The sequence below is a fragment of the Rana temporaria genome, chromosome 5 (genome assembly GCF_905171775.1).
Source record: "Rana temporaria chromosome 5, aRanTem1.1, whole genome shotgun sequence".
NCBI classification, from domain to species: Eukaryota; Metazoa; Chordata; class Amphibia; order Anura; family Ranidae; genus Rana; species Rana temporaria.
In genome coordinates this window covers 100,787,037-100,811,768 of record NC_053493.1, presented here as the reverse complement: position 1 = coordinate 100,811,768, position 24,732 = coordinate 100,787,037, and the positions used below count along the sequence as shown (strand labels likewise).

At 44.5% G+C, this 24,732-nt stretch overlaps 1 protein-coding gene across 2 annotated transcripts in view; it reads right to left on the bottom strand.

Moving 5' to 3' along the window:
• The window catches only part of PLEKHA8 (pleckstrin homology domain containing A8), a 73,666-nt gene that overhangs the window by 47,743 nt on the left and 1,191 nt on the right, over positions 1-24,732 (bottom strand). The window lies entirely within an intron of this gene.

Genomic DNA, 24,732 nt, shown 5'->3' with positions numbered 1-24,732 from the left:
AACACAATTTAGGACATTCAGTAGTGAAAAAAAATTAGCTTAACATTTTTCGGTGAAACATTTTATTTAACCACTTAAGCCCTGGACCTTTAGGCAGCTAAATGCCCAGGCCAGGTTTTGCGATTCGGCACTGCGTCGCTTTAACAGACAATTGCGCGGTCGTGCGACGTGGCTCCCAAACAAAATTGGCGTCCTTTTTTCCCCACAAATAGAGCTTTCTTTTGGTGGTATTTGATCACTCTGCGGTTTTTATTTTTTGCGCTATAAACAAAAATAGAGCGACAATTTTGAAAAAATTCAATATTTTTTACTTTTTGCTATAATAAATATCCCCCAAAAACATATATAAATTTTTTTTTTTCCTCAGTTTAGGCCGATACGTATTCTTCTACCTATTTTTGGTAAAAAAAAAAAAAATCGCAATAGGCGTTTATCGATTGGTTTGCGCAAAATTTATAGCGTTTACAAAATAGGGGATAGTTTTATTGCATTTTTATTCATTTTTTTTTTTACTACTAATGGCGGCGATCAGCGTTTTTTTTCGTGACTGCGACATTATGGCGGACACTTCGGACAATTGTGACACATTTTTGGGACCATTGTCATTTTCACAGCAAAAAATGCATTTAAATTGCATTGTTTATTGTGAAATTGACAGTTGCAGTTTGGGAGTTAACCACAGGGGGCGCTGTAGGAGTTAGTGTTCACTTAGTGTGTGTTTACAACTGTAGGGGGGTGTGGCTGTAGGACTGATGTCATCGATCGAGTCTCCCTATATAAGGGATCACTCGATCGATGCAGCACCATAGTGAAGCACGGGGAAGCCGTGTTTACATACGGCTCTCCCCGTTCTTCAGCTCCGGGGAGCGATCGCGACTATAAACGAATAGCCGCGCCGTCGTCCCGGATCGCTCCCCGCGGGAATCCGACTGCCGCATGTAGCGGGGGGGGGGGGGCCCCGATCGGAGCCCCCACCAGTTAGAAGGCAAGGACGTACCTGTACGCCCATTTGCCTGTACGTGCCATTCTGTGGACGTATATATACATGCGGCGGTCGGGAAGTGGTTAAAGGTCTGGTTCACACTAGCACAACTTCTGGTGTGACTCGAGTTGCACAGATTCGAATGATCAAATGCCGATCGGCAGACCTATATTGGTCATGCCCCTTCAACAGAAGCAAGTTGAACGTCCGTCTTCTGTCGGACCACCTGCCGTACACACGGACCAAATGTCAGTCATTTTCCCTCTATGAGCCCATACATGTGGTAGGGAAGGAGCTCACACTAGGATGAGAAGGACCACTAAAATACAATGGACTTCTATAATATTTCTAGACTAGATACAGTATTTATCGGCATATAACACACACAGGTGTATAACACGCACCTTCATTTTAAGAGGGAAGTTGCAGGATTTTTTTTTTTTTTAAATAAAGAAGTTTGAAGCAAAATAAGTGCCCATCAATGTAGCCTGATCAATGCCCATCTGTAGCTTCACAATTGCCCATCAATGCAGCTTGATCAGTGTCCATCTGCAGCCTCACCATTGCCCATCAATGCAGCTTGATCAATGCCCATCTGCAGCCTCACAATTGCCCATCAATGCAGCTTAATCAATGCCCATCTGTAGCCTCAGGCCTCGTACACACGACCAAGTTTCTTGGCAAAAAACAGCAAGAAACTTGCTGGGATTTTTTTTTTGCAGAGGAAACCGGTCGTGTGTACATTTTTCGACAAGGAAACTGTCGAGGATCCCGTCGAGCCAAAAAGAGAGCATGTCTTCTTTTTCCTCGATGGGAATGGAGAAACTTGCCTTGTCGAGTTCCTCGACAGCCTAAAAAAGAACTCGACGAGGAAAACGATGTATTTCGCCCGTCGAGTTCCTCGGTCGTGTGTACGAGGCTTCACAATTGTCCATCAATGCAGCTTGATTAATGCCCATCTGCAGCCTCACAATTGCCCATCAATGCAGCTTTATTAATGCCCATCTGCAGCCTCACAATTGCCCATCAACGCAGCTTGATTAATGCCCATCTGCAGCCTTCCCATTGTCATGAATGCAGCCTGATCAATGCCCATCTCAGGAAGGGGACGGGATGAGCGCTGTCAGATTACATACAGCGAGAATCTCCTGTTTACTTGGCGGCCTCTTTAATACAAAGTCCCGCCTGGCTTCTATGATAGACAGAACACTGGTCCAATGCTGACCCAGGAGACAGGACATCCAATTACAGAGGCCGCTGAGTAAACAGGAGATTCTGGCTGTATGTAATATGACAGCGCTCGTCTCGCCCCCTCCCCGTACCCCCAGAGGCAGCCCAAATTGCAGTATCGGCGTAAAACACGCACACACCATTTGCAACCGATTTGCAGGATAAAAAAAGTGAGTGTTATACACCAATAAATACAGTATACTGTTGCATGTCAGAGGTAAAACACACAATATTCAATTGTCAACAAATAACAGTATAGAAAGAGAATATTTCTGGAAGCAGACCACCTGTTGCCATCCTCACCTCCCTTCACATACATATCACCTATATATGTATACATTACATTATTCATTAATAATAATCCAAGGAGGCGAGGCATTACTTTTGAATACACTCAGAGATTAGTGGTAATCATTAGTGGCAGCAATTCCACATCTTATCAAATTTGGAGGGGCAGGCTCTAAGTGGGAAGTGTAAGTGCCAAGTTAACCAGTCTTTTCCTAATAGCCAAAGAGGGGGCCGCTTCTTCCATTTTAATATGATGGCCTTGCGAGCATAATACAGTATATCGATCAGTGTTATAAGAGCCATTATGGAGGGCCACCCTGTCCACCAGTCCTAATAAACAGATATAATTAGAAGTAGTAACTTCAGTTATAAATGAGCTCCCCAGTCCAGAACTGTTGAAACAATGGACTTTGCAACAAAAATACATAAGTGAAGCCATCAGTTGAGTAGGCGCAACACCAACATTCAGAGGAGAGCGTAAATAACTTCAAGCTTTGCCGGTTTGTAGTGGAGAGGCCTTTTTAAGATTCTTTGCCCGTTTTCCTGACCAAAAAGTACCACCTTCTCAGATGCACACTTATCTACATTCCAAGGCCTGCCACGATGTTTACATCCCTTGCCAAAAATCTTCTCTGCTCTGGCTACAATTAAGCATTGGATCACTAAAGAAGTTTGTGGTAAACCACATACACAGGCCATGAATAGACAGCTAGGTGGATTCAAATAGACCGCCGCGTAGCGTTTCGTATTTACACTACGCGGCCGTAAGTTAGCTAGGCAAGTACTGTAGTCACAAAGTACTTGCCTGCTAAGTTACGGCGGCGCAGCGTAAATGCGGCCAGCGTAAGCGCGCCTAATTCAAATTAGGCTGAGGGGGCGTGTTTTATGGTAATGGTGGGTGACCTGACGTGGTTCACGTTTTTTACGAACGGCGCATGCGCCGTCCGTGTACATATCCCAATGTGCATTGCGGCAAAGTACGCCGCAAGGACGTATTGGTTTCGACGTGGACGTAAATTACATCCAGCCCTATTCACGGACGACTTACGCAAACGACGTTAAATTTTTCAAATTTCGACACGGGAACGACGGCCATACTTAACATTACTAGTCCAGCTATTTGAGGGAATAACTTTACGCCTGAAAATGCCTTACGTATCTATACTGCGACGGGCGCGCGTACGTTCGTAAATAGGCGTATCTAGTGACTTACATATTCTACGCCGAGCGCAATGGAAGCGCCACCTAGCGGCCAGCCTAAATATTGCACCCTAAGATACGACGGCGCAAGCCGTCGTAACTTAGATAGGTTTAAGTGTATCTCTGTTTGAGAATACACTTAAACTTAGGACGGAGCAGATTCCGAGTTAGGTCGGCGTATCTACTGATACGCTGGCCTAACTCTATGTGAATCTAGCTAAGCGTGTTTATGAGGTGCTGAGTGCACGTTGTCCATGTAAGTGGGGATGTAGTAGCTGCACGGACACCTGGCAGCTTAGGGCACATAACCACACGGCTCATTTACAGATTGTAGGCCTCAGTGCCCAGGTGAAAGAGGCCAAAGGGTCAGTCTGTCAAAAACTGATATTTCCCTGCCTCAGTTTCTTACTTTTGTTACCTGTGCAAACTTTGCCAACATATTTTATAAGTTACTTATACAGTCATTGCTTATCATGAAACAAGGAGGAGATGGTGTGATGAATGTTCCAATGACTATACAACTTAAATTTAGCCACGTGATAAGTCACACTCCTGGAAGACATAGTCAGAGTGCATTCACCTTTCTGAAGACTCGCCGATGCTTGTGAATGAAAAAGATGTCATAAATTGATGCAATATTGAGTAATCATCAGTGGGGTGCGACTCTGTACTATCCATGAAAAAAAAAAGTCTATTAATGCACAAAGTACACATTTGCACTGCATTTAAGGCAGATTTGCCATGCATTGCTTTTTTATTAAAGGACCATGCAAGTTTTTACCCCCAAAAACGCACTGTAAGTGGGGGTGATCAGCACTGTGATCTGGGGAGAGTAGCAGGTGTATTTTAGTGAGACATATCAGTCTGGACTTGTGGCCCATTTTATTAGCACAAAATTGTACATTCTTAACCACAATTGCCCACACAGGGGGCATCTCACAGTAAAATGATCAACTGAAAATACCGAGCCACCTGACTCTCCTTCAGCAGCACTGCTGCTCTCTTTGGTCTCCCAGACCAATGGCTATTCAGGCTCCCATCAGCTTTCTGGACCCACTAGCCGCCTCAGTGTTCTTGGCCTTCCATACCCCTTTCCTAACCTCACATAGAGGCAGGGAGCTAGATTCACATAGATCAGCGGATCTTTAGATCCGCGTGATCTATGCGATTTAAGATCCGCTGCCGCAAGTTTGAGAGGCAAGTGGGTAATTCACAAAACACTTACCTCCAAACTTGCGGCGGCGGATCGTAAATCCCCCGGCGGAATTCAAATTACGCGGCTAGGGGGAGTGCACAATTTAAATCAGGCGCGCCGCCGCCGAAATTTCCCAGTGCGCATGCTCCAAATGACGTCGCTAGGACGTCATTGTTTTCGGCGTTAACGTAAATTACGGCCATCCGTATTCGTGACCGACTTACGCAAATGACGTAAAAAAAACGAAATTTGACGCGGGAACGACGGCTATACTTAACATTGGAGTAAAATTTAGAGGCGCTAGCTAATAGTGTGCAAAACACTGAATAAATATATTATGCAGAGGAGTATAAATACCTAAATATAAATGAGTGAGTGTGAATAAAAAATAGACATTTAAATAAATAGTGACCATACGTAACAAAATTGTACACAATATTTGTTATAAAGATCAATTAATAATAGTGCACAACAAAAAGGGTGAAAAATGTGCCAAAAAATAAAAAATATAAAGTCCATATATGTATAAATGATGAATCCTCAATAATATAGACAGAAGATCTTCCACCTTCACCAAGATATAAAAAGACCACCAAAGTGCTCATAGATGGCACCTTACCGCAAATAATGGACCACTTTAATTAAAAAGGGGTCAATTAGGCAGATTAGAGATAATTTTCCAGGCTTAGATCTCTCAGGCCCCGTACACACGGCCGAGGAACTCGACGTGCTTGGCACGTCGAGTTCCTCGTCGAGTTCTGGGATGAAGCCGCCGAGGAGCTCGGCGGGCCGCCTTCTCCCATAGAACAACGAGAAAATAGAGAACATGTTCTCTATTTTCTCGTCGAGCTCCTCGGCGGCTCCATCGAGCCAAAACTGTACAGACGACAGAGTTTCTCGGCAGAATCCGGGTTTTGAACGAGTTTCTCGGTGAATTCTGCCGAGAAACTCTGTCGTGTGTACGGGGCCTCACAGTCTTGATAGAGCAACACTCCACGCCACATGGGGTATTAAAACAAGAGAAAGAAAATCGCCATAGAATAATATTGTTTTTTATTTTATAAAACAGAAGAACAAACGCCAAATGGCCTCTTACTTGATGGGGTGCCTAGCCCTGGCACTGAGGTTGAAGGCGTGGGTATTATGGGGAGAAGAGATGGAGTCCCGTCACCGGCAATGGAAGCATGCAGAGCCGCAATAGCGTTGTTGTCGTGCGTTCCACCCTCCAAAGTGAGAGAGCCAGCAGGACCAGGAAGTGGGTGGGTCGAGCGTGACCTGTAAGCCTCGACGTACGTTTCGTGATGATGTCACGTCGTCAGGAAGCATTCAGCGTCGCGCTCTGGGTCTGTCTTAAAGGCCCATCAATCAGCTAAAGTGGGAGGGGATCAGAGGGGCGGCAACACTCAGTCCCGGATCAAGCAAAACTGGACATAATACAAATCAATGCGTTTGGGCCAGCAAACTAGATATAAACAATAAACTAATAAAAACAATAATAACAATAATTATCGCAATCAAGCGATGCAAAATACATGATTGACACAATATATAAAAGTAGGATAACCATTGGACATATACTAAAAAGCCCAAGAATGCAAAATATGCACCTATATTAATAATCAGCTATGTCTGATTGGCAATGTGTCTATCCCATACATAAACCCATGACACATATAAAATAAAAGAAATAAGTGTCAATCTAATCCAATCAAGATCTGAACTTAAAAAAATATATTAGAAATATTAAAAATATTTAAAATTATTTTTATGACCTAACCAGAGGGTATATTTAAATACATCATATAAATTTTAATTTTTTTTAAATTTTATTATAAGATAAACTCACAATAAATTATAAAATAAATAAATAAAGTCTATATATTCAGAAAAAGGCTCTATTCATTAGTTAAAAAACAGTTTAGGTCTAACTCGATGTTTAAACCCAATGGGCGCATCGTGCGCAATCGATGCAGCCACTGGGTCTCATTCTGGGAAACCTTCTTGGTCATATCTGTACCCCGCCAATGACTAGATATCCTGTCAATACCATAAAAAATCATTTTTCGTGGGTCTCTATTGTGGCACTCATCGAAGTGCCTAGACACGCTATGGTTTGGGTACCCTTTAAGGATATTGGCCACATGTTCATTTATGCGCACCTTGAGTTCCCTTGTGGTGCGACCCACATATTGCATTTTACAAGGGCACTCCAGGACATATGTGACATACCTGGAGTGACATGTAATTAGTGGCTCTATGGTGAATTCTTTATTTGTTATATTTGATTTAAAAGTTGTTCTCTTTTTCCCCTGTCTGTTAGTGGTTTTGCATGACCTGCAGCGGGTGCAATAGTGGAACCCTGAACCATCCAAAAATTTCATGGGTCTTTCCGGAGGGTCTGGTACGTTTGCTGCAATTTTATTCCGCAACCCTGGTGCCCTTCTATAAATAAAGGAAGGTTTGGGCGGTAAAATTTTGGCCAAATCCCCATCCTTTAGTAGAATCGGCCAAAATTTCTTAAAAATCTTCTCTACACTCCTATATTGTTGGTGAAATCCTGAGAGAAAAGCTACTTCATCATGCCGTAACAATTTCTCTCTAGGTACCAACAAGGATTCCCTGCCCATATCAAGCACTTCTTTTTTAATATTAGATAAAACAGATGGTGAATAACCCTTTTCCACGAATCTATCCGTCAACAGATCTGATTGGTCTTTGAAATCCGCAATTTGATCACAATTGCGTCGAAGTCGCATAAATTGTCCCTTTGGTATCGCCCCCAACCACTTAGGGTGATGGCAACTACTCAAAGGGACAAAGCCATTCCGATCCGTGGACTTGAAGAAGGTTTTCGTGGTCAGTTGGTTACCATTTTTGGTTATAGTTAAGTCCAAATAATTAATAGAGGTCAGACTACACTCTGCGGTGAATCTGAGACCATATACATTGATGTTCATTTTAGCCAAAAAATTATCAAGTGATAGTTTAGACCCTTCCCATAGTATTACAATATCGTCTATGTATCTCCTATAGAGTAACATAGATTGGTCATTATCTCTAAAAATGGTTTCCTCCTCCCATTTGTTAAGAACCAAATTGGCTACACATTAATTATTTGGACTTAACTATAACCAAAAATGGTAACCAACTGACCACGAAAACCTTCTTCAAGTCCACGGATCGGAATGGCTTTGTCCCTTTGAGTAGTTGCCATAACCCTAAGTGGTTGGGGGCGATACCAAAGGGACAATTTATGCGACTTCGACGCAATTGTGATCAAATTGCGGATTTCAAAGACCAATCAGATCTGTTGACGGATAGATTCGTGGAAAAGGGTTATTCACCATCTGTTTTATCTAATATTAAAAAAGAAGTGCTTGATATGGGCAGGGAATCCTTGTTGGTACCTAGAGAGAAATTGTTACGGCATGATGAAGTAGCTTTTCTCTCAGGATTTCACCAACAATATAGGAGTGTAGAGAAGATTTTTAAGAAATTTTGGCCGATTCTACTAAAGGATGGGGATTTGGCCAAAATTTTACCGCCCAAACCTTCCTATATTTATAGAAGGGCACCAGGGTTGCGGAATAAAATTGCAGCAAACGTACCAGACCCTCCGGAAAGACCCATGACATTTTTGGATGGTTCAGGGTTCCACTATTGCACCCGCTGCAGGTCATGCAAAACCACTAACAGACAGGGGAAAAAGAGAACAACTTTCAAATCAAATGTAACAAATAAAGAATTTACCATAGAGCCACTAATTACATGTCACTCCAGGTATGTCACATATGTCCTGGAGTGCCCTTGTAAAATGCAATATGTGGGTCGCACCACAAGGGAACTCAAGGTGCGCATAAATGAACATGTGGCCAATATCCTTAAAGGGTACCCAAACCATAGCGTGTCTAGGCACTTCGATGAGTGCCACAATAGAGACCCACGAAAAATGATTTTTTATGGTATTGACAGGATATCTAGTCATTGGCGGGGTACAGATATGACCAAGAAGGTTTCCCAGAATGAGACCCAGTGGCTGCATCGATTGCGCACGATGCGCCCATTGGGTTTAAACATCGAGTTAGACCTAAACTGTTTTTTAACTAATGAATAGAGCCTTTTTCTGATTATATAGACTTTATTTATTTATTTTATTATTTATTGTGAGTTTTATCTTATAATAAAATTAAAACTTATATGATGTATCTAAATATACCCTCTGGTTAGGTCATAAAAATAATTTTAAATGTTTTTAATATTTCTAATATTTTTTTTAATTCAGATCTTGATTGGATTAGATTGACACTTATTTCTTTTATTCTATATGTGTCATGGGTTGATGTATGGGATAGACACATTGCCAATCAGACATAGCTGATTATTAATATAGGTGCATATTTTGCATTCTTGGGCTTTTTAGTATATGTCCAATGGTTATCCTACTTTTATATATTGCATCAATCATGTATCTTGCATCGCTTGATTGCGATAATTATTGTTATTATTGTTTTTAGTAGTTTATTGTTTATATTTAGTTTGCTGGCCCAAACGCATTGATTTGTATTTGTATAAATGTCCAGTTTTGCTTGATCCGGGACTGAGTGTTGCCGCCCCTCTGATCCCCTCCCACTTTAGCTGATTGATGGGCCTTTAAGACAGACCCAGAGCGCAATGCTGTATGCTTCCTGACGACGTGACATCATCACGAAACGTACGTCGAGGCTTACAGGTCACGCTCGACCCACCCACTTCCTGGTCCTGCTGGCTCTCTCACTTTGGAGGGTGGAACGCACGCCAACAACGCTATTGCGGCTCTGCATGCTTCCATTGCCGGTGACGGGACTCCATCTCATCTCCCCATAATACCCACGCCTTCAACCTCAGTGCCGGGGCTAGGCACCCCATCAAGTAAGAGGCCATTTGGCGTTTGTTCTTCTGTTTTATAAAATAAAAAACAATATTATTCTATGGCGATTTTCTTTCTCTTGTTTTAATACCTCATGTGGCGTGGAGTGTTGCTCTATCAAGACTGTGAGACAGAGATCTAAGCCTGGAAAATTATCTCTAATCTGCCTAATTGACCCCTTTTTAATTAAAGTGGTCCATTATTTGCGGTAAGGTGCCATCCATGAGCACTTTGGTGGTCTTTCTATATCTTGGTGAAGGTGGAAGATCTTCTGTCTATGTTATTGAGGATTCATCATTTATACATATATGGACTTTATATTTTTCATTTTTTGGCACATTTTTTCACCCTTTTGTTGTGCACTATTATTAATTGATCTTTATAACAAATATTGTGTACAATTTTGTTACGTATGGTCACTATTTATTTAAATGTCTATTTTACATTCACACTCACTCATTTATATTTAGGTATTTATACTCCTCTGCATAATATATCTATTTAGTGTTTTGCACACTATTAGCTAGCGCCTCTAAATTTCACTCCACTGTCTAAATTGCATTTATGTAATTCCACAGAGAGCAGCTTGGCTATATATTTTTAATTTTATATTTCAATTTAATTTCACTCATTTATTCAAATATTGGCGCGAGATTTCATTTCCATATACTTAACATTGGCTGCGCCTCATAGAAGCAGGGGTAAGTATACACTGGGAAAACCGCTACGTAAACGTCGTAACAACACTGCGTCGGGTACGCGTACGTTCGTGAATTGGCGTATCTCGCTGATTTACATATTTCTCAGTGTAAATCAGCAAGAACGCCCCCCGCGGACATTTTTAAATTGCAGTTAAGATCCGACGGTGTAACACAGTTACACCTGTCGGATCTTAGGCATATCTATGCGTAACTGATTCTATGAATCAGGCGCATAGATATGACTGGCCTAAGTCAGAGATACAACGGCGTATCAGGAGATACACCGTCGTATCTCTCTGTGAATCTAGCCCAGGGTCTCGCATTGTCACATCACAAAAAATATAAGTGCATCTTCAGGTGAAAACGTTAAAAAAGGCTGCTGGCAACATTTTAATATATTGCAATCTTACCAAAATATAAAAATGAGAGCAGAAGCATGGAAGAAACCCTCTGTAATGATTCATGAAAAGATTACCAATTTAATTAATGATAAGGTAGATCCGTTTGAGAAGACCTGTGATCCCTCAGCACAATATGTACGAGTCTAGCTGACTTCTCGTTCTGTTGTAGTGTTATCATGTCTGGAGATCTCTAGGCCTATTCTTTTCTTTATTTCTCTGCCCCTTTTCTTTCTGTAAGGCCCCGTACACACGTCCGAGGAACTCGACGTGCCAAACACATCGAGTTCCTCGTCGAGTTCAGTGTTGAAGCCGCAGAGGATCTCGGCGGGCCGACTTTACTCATTGAACAACGAGGAAATAGAGAACATGTTCTCCATTTGGCCCGACGAGTTCCTCGTCGGCTTCCTCGCTGAAAAGTGTACACACGACCGAGTTTCTCGGCAGAATCCAGCTCCAACCGAGTTTCTGGCTGAATTCTGCCGAGAAACTCGGTCGTGTGTACGGGGCCTCAGATACGTCTTTTTGCTTCTCTCTCTTAAGGCCCGGTTCACACTGGTGCAATGCAGAAACCCTTCGAATACACTGGGGTAGATTCAGGTAGGGGCGCGCAATGATACGGCGGCACAGCGTATCGTATTTGCGCTACACCGCCGTAACTTACAGGAGCAAGTGCAGTATTCACAAAGCACTTGCTCCATAAGTCACGGCGGCGTAGCGTAAATGGGGCCGGCGTAAGCCCGCGTAATTCAAATGTGGAAGGGGGGTGTGTTTTATGCTAATATGTGATGACCTGACGTGATTGACGTCCCAGTGTGAATTGCTTCCAAGTACGGCGCAACGACGTATTGGTTTCGACGTGAACGTCAATTACATCCAGCCCTATTCGCAAACGACTTACACAAACGACGCAAACAATTCAAATTTCGAAGCGGGAACGACGTCCATACTTAACATTGGCTGCGACACCTAATAGCAGGAGCAACGTTACGACGAATACGACGCAAAAAACTACCGCTGGGCGCACGTACGTTTGTGAATCGGCGTAACTAGTTAATTTGCATACTCTACGCTGAAAACGACGGGAGCGCCACCTAGCGGCCAGCGTGAGAATGCACCCTAAGATACGACGGCGTAAGAGACTTATGCCAGTCGTATCTTAGGCTAATGTCGGCGTATCTTGCTTTCTGAATACAGAAAGTATATACGCCGGCGCAGATTTGAATTTACGCAGCGTATCTATGGATACGCCGGCGTAAATTCTCTCTGAATCCACCCCACTGTGGGTTCCTGCATCGCACCCAACACGCACAGCAGTTCACACTGCCATATGCGAACTGCTGGGGAGAGTCATTATATGTTAACGACACCCCCCATTTCAGCTCGCGTAATTGTACTGAGAACTGACAGCTCGGACATGAATCGGATCGCATATATGTGAACACACATCCGATCCGATTCTGGTCCGAACAGAAAAAAGGGTCCTGTGCATGTTTGGACCGAATGCAGTGCGATATCAACCATACTATCTGTATGGCTGATATCGCACCACACAGACATCGCATGTAATGTAAACAGCAGTGCGCTGCGACTTACATGCAATGTCTGGCAACGCACAAGTGTGAAATGTTGTTCTGGATTTGTCCTATGACACGATTCTTGATGACCAACACAAGCAGATGACATGGCTCCCCATATCATCGCGGACTGTAAAAACTTCACACTGGACCTCATGCAACTTGGATCTGTGCCTCTCCACTTTTCCTCCAGACTCTGGGAACTTGATTTCCAAATGAAATGCAAAACTTTTCAGTCAGTGATGATTTAGAAAGCCATGTCAGCTGCTGCTGTTGGTCCACTGTGTTTATCAAGTCCAAAGTCAGAGCAGCCCTCTACCAGGAAATTCTAGAGAACTTCATGCTTCCCTCTGCTGTCCAGCTTTATGGGGATGCCGATTCCATTTTCCAGCAGGACTTGGCACCTGCCCACACTGCCAAAAGTACCAATTCCTGGTTTAATGATCATGGTATCCCTCTGCTTTGCTTTGCTTTAAAGAGGAAGTTAACCCCCCCAAAAAAAAAAATCCCAGTAAAAAAAAAACTGCACGAAAAAGGCATGATGAGCTAGTATGCATAGCATACTAGCTCATTATGTGGCACTTAACTGAGATCGAAGCCCCCGAAGCGTTCCTCATTCACCTCCGCCATTTCCCCTCGGAGCGTCTTCCTTGTATCGCCACTCCGGCGCTGTGACTGGCCGAAGAGGCGATGACGTCACTCCTGCGGGGGACCGTCCCGATCCCCGCGCATGCGCAGATTTCCGGCATTATCCCATTCAGTAAACCGGCACGCTCAGTGCGCCTTAGACATCAGTGCAGTGCTTTCTGCAACTATCTCCTTAAAGGGTCACTAAAGGATTTTTTTTTTTTTAGCTAAATAGCTTCCTTTAACCACTTCAATACCGGGCATTAAAACCCACCTCCTTCCCGGGCCTATTCTGGCACTTCTTTCCTACATGTACAAATCCTCATTCTTTTGCTAGAAAATTACTCAGAACCCCCAAACATTATATATGTTTTTTTAGCAGACACCCTAGGGAATAAAATGGCGGTCATTGCAACTTTTTATCTTGCACCGTATTTGCGCAATAATTTTTCAAACGGCTTTTTTTTGTAAAAAAAATTGTTTCATAAATTAAAAAATAACAAAACGGTAACGTTAGGCCAATTTTTTGATAAAATATGAAAGATGATGTAACGCCGAGTAACTAGATACCTAACATGTCACGCTTTAAAATTGCGTACACTCATGGAATGGCGCCAAACTTTGTTACTTAAAAATCTCCATAGGCGACACTTTAAAATTTTTACAGGTTGCCAGTTTAGAGTTACAGAGGAGGTCTATTGCTAGAATTGTTGCACACGCTCTAACGCACGCGGCGACACCTCACATGTGTGGTTTGAACGACGTTTACATACGTGGGCGTGACTTACGTGTGCGTACGCTTCTGAGCGCGAGCTACTGGGGACAGGGGCATTTTAATTTTTTTATTATTATTTTTTCTTTTTTATTTTACTTATTTCTTTATTTTTTACACTTTTTTTACACTTTTTTTTTTTTCAATCGCTTTTATTCCTATTACAAGGAATGTAAACATCCCTTGTAATAAGAATGTGTGTGACAGGTCCTCTTTAAGGAGAGATGCGGGGTCAATAAGACCCCACATCTCTCCTGCAGGCTGGAAGGAATGAGATCGTGAAAAAAAATTCACAGATCTCATTCAAACTAGCCGCAATTGCGGTTTGTTTACTTACGGGGACCCGGGCGTGACGTCATCACATCGCGCCCGGGCCTCCGACGGTCATAGAGATGACTGGTGACCAGATGGTCACCAGTCTTCTCTATGGCAAACATCCGGCGGACGGCGATCATCTCTCCGGGCCCCCGGTGGGACGGGAGAGCCCGGAGAAGCACCGGATGGCGGCGGGAGGGGGGATGTCCCCTCCCGCCGCCTGTAAGAACGATCTAGCGGCGGAACCGCCGCTATGATCGTTCTTACGGTGCGCAGGATCGCCGCCGCTAAAAAATTATATCTTAATGATGCCTCCGGGTGCAGGCATCATTGAGATATCCCCCCGCAAAGCCCATCACGTCATATGACGTCCACCCAGGATAACAGGTCCCCGTTTTGGACGTCATATGACGGCGTGCGGGTGTCAAGTGGTTAAAATACTGCAGTCCTGTTTTCATGTCCTCGTTGTTCGTTTTTGCTCTGATGTTGCTGTAATCCTTCTCTGTTCTGAACAGTCTGTTTCCTGATGAAAAAAGTCATGGGAGCTTTCTCTCTGTGGCACTTATCAAGGAGGTGTGATTACTGTGTGTCTTAAACTTATCAGAACCAATCACTTTAGTTTTACAAACCATCACTGCCCTCTGGCTGTGTCTCTGTACTTCACAGAAGCATGAAACTAGATGCAAAAACGTAAGTGAAACTGCAGGTACATTATATGATTGATTTTTATGTATTTTTAATCATTTTTAAAAGGAATCAGTTAACTATTATGGCCCAGATTCACGTAGATGGGCGTAAATTTGGGCGGGCGTAACGTATCTGATTTATGTTACGCCGCAGCAAGTTTTTCAGGCAAGTGCTTTATTCACAAAGCACTTGCGTGTAAAGTTGCGGCGGCGTAACGTAAATCGCCCGGCGGAATTCAAATTCGGCGGGTGGGGGCCGTGTTTCATTTAAATGAAGCGCGTCCCCGCGCCGAACGAACTGCGAATGTGCCGTCCCTAAAATATCCCAGCGTGCATTGCTCTAAATGACGTCGCAAGGACGTCATTGGTTTTGACGTGGACGTAAATTACGTCCAGCACCATTCACGGACGACTTACGCAAACGACGTAATTTTTTTAATTTTCTACGCGGGAACGACGGCCATACTTAACATTGACTGCGCCTCATAGACCCAGGGGCAACTTTACGCCAGGAAAAGCCTAACTTAAACGTCATAACTTTACTGCGTCGGCCGCGCGTACGTTCGGGAATTCGCGTATCTAGCTAATTTGCATACTCGACGAGGAAATCAACGGAAGCGCCACCTAGCGGGCATTGTACACACGACCGAACATGTCCGCTGAAACTGGTCCGCGGACCAGTTTCCGCAGACATGTCCGACCGTGTGTAGGGCCTAGCGGACAGTTTTCCGGCCTAGCGGACAGGTTTCCAGCGGACAAAAGTTTCTTAGCATGCTAAGAAACTTGTCCGGTGGAAACCTGTCCGTCGGACATGTCCGCTGGTTAGTACGACTCATCGGACATGTCCGCTGGTTAGTACACCTTACCATCGGACCGAAATCCCCTGCATGCGTCGAAGTGATTCGTCGCATGCGTGGAAGCATTGAACTTCCTGGTTCGCGCACGTCGGCGCGTCATCGTCGCCGCCACGTTTTCTGTCCGCGGGGAATTTGGTCTGATGGTGTGTACACACACACATCAGACCAAAACCTCCCAGCAGACATGTCCGATGAAAACGGTCCGCGGACCATTTTCATCGGACATGTCTGGTCGTGTGTACAAGGCCTGAAGCAATGGCACTATGTGCCGTTGCTTCAGTTGTACTGTGCCGTTCCCGCGCCTGTACGTTCACACTTCTGTTTTGCTATCTTTGGTCTGGGTGCGAGGAGTCCTACGATCGATCGGGTAATCAGCAAGACACTAACACGAGTATCATTTAGCAAGATTACAATTTATTTCCGGGATTCAGCTGGTTTTACTAAAAAACTGAGGTACACCTTCTGGGACGTATCTCTCCTGAACCAGCCAATCAAGTTACAATTTCTTACAGTATATATTTTATACCAAAATTGTTCACATAAATTATATTTATATATTAGTAAGATTTCTTAAAATACACAATTTGCTCAGAGATATTACTCATCACCAAGGAATAAAATATCTTCTGACCATTGTCTCACACTAATTCTATAATTGTATAAAACTTGTTAATAAAACCTATATGTCTATAACATTTTAGCCAGTACTTCACACTTTGAAAATAATGTTTCACACATTCTGCAAATTGCAAGCCTTTTAAGTTTCCTGTAATATAAGCCTTTTTGCCTTTGTTTCAAAAGCTAAGAACAGAATTTCCTATCACACGGGAGTGACGTCATCGCTTTCCACCGGCCAATCACAGCGCCGGAGCGGCGATACACGGAACGGAAGACACTGCGGGACAGCATGTCGGTGGCTGGAGGGGAAGACGTGGACGACTGCGGGGGCTTCGATCGGAGGCAAGTACTACATAACGAGCTAGAAGCCATCTTCTGTCGAAAGAGCATGACTGAGAAAGGTATGTCGATCACTATACGATCAGCTCTCTCAGCCATTGGCTGGGAGCGCTGCCTGGGGTGTTACGGTGGGGGGGGGGACCACCCCCTGTCATAACACAATAGCTCAGTAGGGGAGATTGCTGTACTAACATTGGGTGGTTAGTACATCGGCTCCTCCCGAGTTTCCCATTTTTTTTTGTGTTCAGCCCACTGGGTTGAATGGAAAAAAAAATGTTAGTATGTACCAGGCTTAAATTGTAATACTTAACTTACTCTTCGTGCAGGCAACCTCCGATACGCTCTTCTACTCCAGCTTGTGGGTGGTCCTCCCATGTCCTTATGTACAATGCAGGACTATTGGCTCTGCCCTGTACTGGGTGATATAATTGTGGGAACGAGCTCAGATTGCCTTATAGAAGAGACTCCGGTGTACCGGTCACACAGCTAGATTGAATCTGCTAGAGCGAGGAGTAAGGTAAGTATTACACTTTATTTCCCACCCCGGTGAGTTAACAATCATTTAACCCTTGCAGTTTGAAGTGCCTCAGTAGTTTTTTTTTTATAATTCCCAGTCGGGATTTAAAGCAGAGTTCCACCCAAAAATGGAACGTCCGCTTTAAGTACTGGTGACCCCCTGACATGCCACATTTGGCATGTCATTCTTTTTGGGGGGGGTGTACCTAGTTTTCACTTCCTCTCCTGAAGCCGTGGAGCCGAGCGGAAGTTCACCTCTCCCTGCCTGCAATCTTCTGGGACATGTCACAGGTCCCCACACTTGCAATGCCGGTGCCGTAGAGAGGAGGAGAGAATCGAGGCTTCGGGCGGCCGTATCACTGGACCGTGGGACAGGTGAGTGTCTGTTTATTAAAAAAGTCAGCAGTTACACTTTTTGTAGCTGCCGACTTTAAAATGGGTGGAACTCTGCTTTAGGCCCCATTCACACCTCCGCGACAAAAGGAGGTGTGAATTTTAAGCACAAAAAAAATGTGCTGAAAAACTTGGCTTATATTCGAGTATATACGGTACATACAGTGCACCTTGTAAAGGTATAAAGTGCCTCCAGTGCCATCAATAGATGGCCTTATAAACACTTAATGCCTTGTACATACGATCGGAATTCACCGATGAAAAAAGTCAGACGGAATTTTTTCATTGGATATTCCGACCGTGTGTGGGCCTCATCTGACTTTTTTCTGTCGAAATTTAGAAATAGAACATGTTTTTTTTTTCGATGGAAAAAAAAAACCTATCGGAAGTTCCGATCGTCTGTGTGGAACTCCTGACGGAGAAAAAAACATGCATGCTCAGAATCAAGTCGACGCATGCTCGGAAGCATTGAACTTCCTTTTTCTCAGCTCGTCGTAGTGTTTTACGTCACCGCATTTTAGACGGTTGGAATTTAATCTGACAGTGTGTATTCAAGACAGCTTGAATGGAATTCCGACGGAAAATTCCATCGGATTTTATGCCATCGGAAATTCCGATCGTGTGTACAGGGCATAAGAGTGACAAGCGGTCAGACTTGACAGCTCAGTTTCAGTTCTTGTTAGACTTGTCCTAATAAAAGCACAATAAGAACTAGGCAAGCAATTTCTTATAGCAGGATCCAAAGGAAATATGGAAGTTGGGACAAACCAGTCTGCCTACTTATTCTATAAATGCTGTAGGGCGGGGTGTATGAATTGCAATGTCAGGGCAAAGTCTCTTCCAAAACTTGTGAATACAGGTGAACGACGAGCACAAAGAAAATGTCTGAAATGTAATTCCACCCACTACTGAAAGCACGAGAGATGGGTGGGGTATGGTGTGTTATAACCGTATAGAAAAGAAAATACATCACCCCCGTGCTACATTGTCTGCAGAGATTTTCTGCCTGCATTACCACTTCTCCTCCGGGCCAATTCTGACACTTCAGAAAAAATCGACTTCTTTTTGCTCTAAAATTTTTCAGTACCCCTAAACATTACACTTTTTTTTTTTTAGCAGAGCCCCTATAGAATAAAATGGTGGGTGTTGCAATATTTTATGTCACATGGTATTTGCGTAGCGTTTTTTCTAACACAATTAAAAAAAAAAAATCATGAATTAAAAAAAAACGAGTAGCTGGATTCACGTATGCGGGCGCATCCTTGCGGCGGCGTAGCGTATCGTATTTACACTACGCCGCTGTAAGGTAGCAAGGCAAGTACTGTATTCACAAAGTACTTGCCTGCTATGTTACGGCGGCGTAGCGTAAATGCGGCGGGCGTAAGCGCGCCTAATTCAAATTTGGCTGAGGGGGCGTGTTTTATGTTAATGGGGGTGACCTGACGTGATTGACGTTATTTACGAACGGCGCATGCGCCGTCCGTGTACATATCCCAGTGTGCATTGCGGCAAAGTACGCCGCAAGGACGTATTGGTTTCGACGTGGACGTAAATTACGTCCAGCCGTTTTCATTGACGACTTACGCAAACAACGTAAAATTTTCAAATTTCGACACGGGAATGACGGCCATACTTAACATTGGCTACGCCACCTAGGGGGCATGTTTATCTTTAGGCGGCCTATCTCTTACGGAAACGGCGTATCTTTACTGCGTCGGCCGGGCGTACGTTTGTGAATAGGCGTATCTAGTGATTTACATATTCTACGCCGACCGCAATGGAAGCGCCACCTAGCGGCCAGCCTAAAAATTACACTTTAAGATACGACGGTGTAAGACACTTACGCCGCTCGTATCTTAGCCTAATTTAAGCGTATCTGGTTACCAGAATACGCTTAAATTTGCGTCGGCGCAGATTCAGACTTAGGCTGGCATATCTACTGATACGCCAGCCTAAATCTTTCTGAATCTGCCTATAAAACAGTAGTTAATAAGTTAGCCCAATTTTTTTGTATAATGTGAAAGATGATGTTACGCCGAGTAAATAGATACCCAACATGTCACGCTTTAAAATTACATCTACCGTGGAATGGCGGAAAACTACAGTGCTCAAAATTCCCCATAGGTGACACTTTGAACGCCTTTACAGGTTACCAGTTTAGAGTTGCACAGGAGCTCCGGTGCTGGAATTATTGCTCACAAGTGGTGCGCTCACCATTTACATATGCGTGCGGGAGTAATGTATGCATTCGCGTGTTTGCACGCAAGTATGGTGGGACAGGGGCGCTTTGATTTTTTTTATTCTTTATTTTACGGTCGACCTTCGAAATTCTCAGGGGGTTATGTTTTTTCAGCAACCGTGAATTGAGAAAATCCATGAATTTTGGATGTGGTAAAAAAAATGCCTAGAAATGCCTCGGGTGGCTCCTCTTCTTCAGGAGGGGGGCATTTGCGTGGCATCTTAGGGCTTTAAGAAGAACAAAAAATTAAGAACACTCAGAAAAACACTTGAGATAGCTACATGCTGGAAAAAAAAAACTGCGAACGACTGATTGCCGCGAATTCTAAACCGCGACATCGCTGGAGTCGACTGTATACACATTTTTTTTTTTTTGGATTAACTTTATTGCTATCACAAGGGATGAACAACATCCCTTGTGACAGCATGGGCCATGACAGGTCTTCTTTATGGAGAGGTCTTGTGTCTAGTAGACCCCAAATCTTTCCTCTATCCTCCCATGCAGCCGATCAGACACAGATCGATCTGATTGGATGCTTTCCTGGCCACTGGTGGCCATGTAAACCAAGAGGCGGAACAGGAAGTGACGACATAACTCGTCCCTCCCGGTTTCCAGGGTTACAGAGAGAGGGGGACAATGTGTGTTTCTCTCTCTCAGTACAGGGCAGCCATCGCCCCATCACGATCGTACGGTAGAGCCCAGAATAGGCGGCAGGAGAGGGTGGGACCCTTCCGCCACCCGCAGAAATGATCAAGTGGCGAATTAGCCACTTGGATCACTTCTGCATGTTAGGAAATGACCGGATAAAAACATACATACCAGGATGATGCCTGTAGGTGCAGGCATTATTCCAGTATAACCACCGAAACCCGAGGACATCCATGGACATCCTCCTGGCGGGAAGCGTTTAAGGCAGAAATCAAGAATTTGTTTTTAATCCGCTGAGTAAAACAAGTTCAGGATGAACACCATGCACAAAAAATGTAAGCATGGTGTAATGTAAATGTAAATATTTTCTTTAATAGTCACAAAGGATATAAATCCACTTTGTGTGCACCAAATGCCTTTGTTTGCAAATCCAGATATTACAGTGTAAATATAGCAGTGAGATCATCAGGGGAGGAGTCGAGACCAGTCACCCTGCACAAGGAAAGGGAGGAGTCGAGACCAGCCACCCTGCACAAGGAAAGGGAGGAGTCGAGACCAGTCACCCTGCACAAGGAAAGGGAGGAGTCGAGACCAGCCACCCTGCACAAGGAAAGGGAGGAGTCGAGACCAGTCACCCTGCACAAGGAAAGGGAGGAGTCGAGACCAGCCACCCTGCACAAGGAAAGGGAGGAGTCGAGACCAGTCACCCTGCACAAGGAAAGGGAGGAGTCGAGACCAGTCACCCTGCACAAGGAAAGGGAGGAGTCGAGACCAGCCACCCTGCACAAGGAAAGGGAGGAGTCGAGACCAGTCACCCTGCACAAGGAAAGGGAGGAGTCGAGACCAGCCACCCTGCAAAAGGAAAGGGAGGATTCGAGACCAGTCACCCTGCACAAGGAAAGGGAGGAGTCGAGACCAGCCACCCTGCACAAGGAAAGGGAGGAGTCGAGACCAGTCACCCTGCACAAGGAAAGGGAGGAGTCGAGACCAGTCACCCTGCACAAGGAAAGGGAGGAGTCGAGACCAGTCACCCTGCACAAGGAAAGAGAGCAGCAGTGATCAGTCTTTACCACAGGAAGTTCCTGCAAAGTTTCACACTCTATTACTGCACAGATCTGGAAGAAATCTACAAAGCACACCGAGATTCAAGGAAGAATACACATGACTCTTGTATTTAGACAATAATTACTTATCCCAGAGCTCATCTTTAGGTCTCAGGAGGTGTGTACCGCCTAAGGTATTGCTGTCTTTTCTTAAACCCTTTAACACTAACGCCTCCCGGCCCTTTAAAGGGTTTAAGATGCCGGGAGGTGGGGTTTATAATCATGTGACCGAAAGCTCCCGATCGCAAGCAGCAAACGGTAGATTTCCATTAGCAGCCAGTGAATGTAATGGGAGTTGTTTTTGCAATACTGCGCCCAAATTTGTGGCCGCATACTTGCGTGCTGTCAGCGCCAACAGGTTAACATTAAGGCCTCTTTCACACTGGGCGCGGGAGGTGGCGGTATAGCAGCGCTATTTTTAATGCCGCAATACCTCCGTTTTTGCAGCGATATTCGGCCGCTAGCGGTGCGGTTTTAACACCCACTAGCGGCGGAGAAAGGGTTAAAACTACCCTCAAACTGCTGCTACAGCAGTGGTTTGCGGGCGGTATGGCCGCGCTGTCCCATTAATTTCAATGGACAGCAGCGGTAAGGTCCCTTTCACACTGGGTGCAGGAGGTGCGCTAGCGGTATAGCGGCGTTATTTTTAGCATCGCTATACCGTAGTTTTTACCACAATATTCGGCCACTAGCGGTGCGGTTTTAACCCCCGCTAGCGGCCGGAAAAAGGGTTAATACTGCCGGCAATGCGCCTCTGCAGAGATGCATTGCCAGTAGTATTACCGCGGTTTCCTATTGCTTTCAATGGAAAGGAGCGGTGGAAGATCGGTAAACACCCCGCTCCTTCACTGCTCCAAAGATACGGCTAGCGGGACTTTTGGAGCGGTCCTGCTAGCGCACCGCTTCAGTGTGAAAGTCTGCGGGCTTTCACACTGAAGAATGCAGGGCAGGATTTTTTCAGGCATTATTTAGGCGCTATTTTTAGCGCTAAAATGCCTGAAAAATGCCTTGGTGTGAAAGGGGCCTAACACACTCATTCAGGCCGGATATTACAGCTCTACAACACTTCTGGCTGCAATAGGAGGACTGTGAGACAGACGCTGTACCCGTCCTTTGTTTGCCTTTTCTCTCCATTCTCCTATTCACAGGATTCCTTGTATTCGAAGACCCCATACACACTAAGCTATGGCTAAGCACTACCGTAGATTCAGTGCGAAACGTGTCAGTTTTCCAGGTTTTTGTTTTGCTTGTAGTGCTGTTTTTATTTCAATAAAGGCAACCATTGTTCGTGCGGCTGTCCAGAAACATCCTTTACCCCATACACAGTATTAGATTTTCTGCAGATTTTTGTCTTCAGATTTACCAAAACCATGTAGTGCAAGGGTCTGCCTGATTGCATACAAATTGGGGTTATAAAGGTTAGTTTTTTATTTTCTAAATAGGTTCCTTTAAGCTAGTGCATTGTTGGTTCACTTACCTTTTCCTTCTAAATGTTTGTCTGAATCTCTCACTTCCTGTTTCTCCTCAGTAAGCTTGCCCCCATCATCTGGCTGGGGGTTAGTCAGCCAGAACAGCTTACTGAGGAGGAACAGGAAGTGAGAAATTCAGACAAAGAAAAAAAACATTTAGAAGGGAAATGGAAGGAAAAGGTAAGTGAATCAACAATGCATTAGCTTAAAGGAACCCATTTAGAAAATAAAAAACAAACCTTTACAACCCCTTTAAGGTTTGACTTAATATTATATGGCTTGGGTAAATCCAAAGACAAAAATCTGCAGAAAATCTAATAGTGTGTATGGGGTCTAAGAACCAACCAGTCACCAAATACAAGGCTTTCTGTGAATGGGCAAGATGCAGAAAAAGGAGCGCGTTTTTTTTTTTAGGGATGCACTGATACCCAAAAAAATTAAATTAAAAAAAAAAACAGTGAGGTAGAGTACTAATACTGTTGGTGAAATACTCGCTGATACAGAGTACCAATACTTTGCGGTGCAATTTACAGCCATACAAAAAGAATGCGCTTAAAGCGGAGGTTCACCCTAAAAAACATCTATGTACCATCCCATCCAGCATACTTGCGTCAGCTATAGTATGCTTTTTTTTTTTGCGCTGTATTTACCATTTAATCGTGCAGTTTAAACGGTAAATACGTGCAGTTAGGAAGTAGGCGTTCCTATGAAGAGGGGAACATGATTGACGTCTGGCTATGGCACGTCACGCGTTCCGAAAATAGCCGGAGTAGGACTCGGCTCTTCACGGCGCTATACGGCGCCTGCGCACAGACTAGGAGCTGACTGCGCAGGCGCCGTATATATCCGAGTCCTATTTCAGCTATTTTCGGAACGCGTGACGCGCCATAGCCGGACGTCAATCATGTTCCCCTCTTCATAGGAACGCCTATTTCCCCGCCGGAGTCTGAAACGAAACAGGGGGCCATATTCTGAGTAAAGTTACGATGGAGCATCTCAGGATACTCCATCGTAACTCCCTTTTTTGGCCCGTGTATCAATGCGAGTGATTCTTAGAATCATTTTCGCATAGATACACTGAAGATCCGACATGTGTAAGTCACTTACACTGTCGAATCTTAAATGTAATTACTCCGCCGGCCGCTAGGTGGCGTTTACGTTCAGGTCTCATTTGTTTATGCAAATGAGCCTGATACGCCGATTCCCGAACGAATTTGCGTCGCGTAACCGTCGTTACGTCGTTTGTGTAGGCGTAAGGTTACCCCTGCTATATGAGGGGTAACCTTACGCCAGTCCCACGTAGGCCATGTTAAGTATGGCGTCGGGTCCGCGTCGTGTTTTCCCGTCGGGTACGCCGTTTTACCAAGTCGTTCTTGAATACGACTTTACGTCAATGACGCACACGTCGGCGTCATTGACGTTTTACGCCGAGAACTGGAGCATGCGCACTGGGCTATTTTAAGCCCGGCGCATGCGCAGTTCGTTAGAATCGGGGGTGCGCTTAATTTAAATAGAAGCCGCCCCCTTGGAGATACGCGGGGATACGCCGGGCCAAATACACTCCGCCGCCCCAAACTACGGAGCAAGTGTTTGGGGAATACAGCACTTGCTCCTGTAGGTTGGGGCGGCGGAGTGTAAATGGCTTACGCGCCGCCCGCCGGAAATCTACGAGA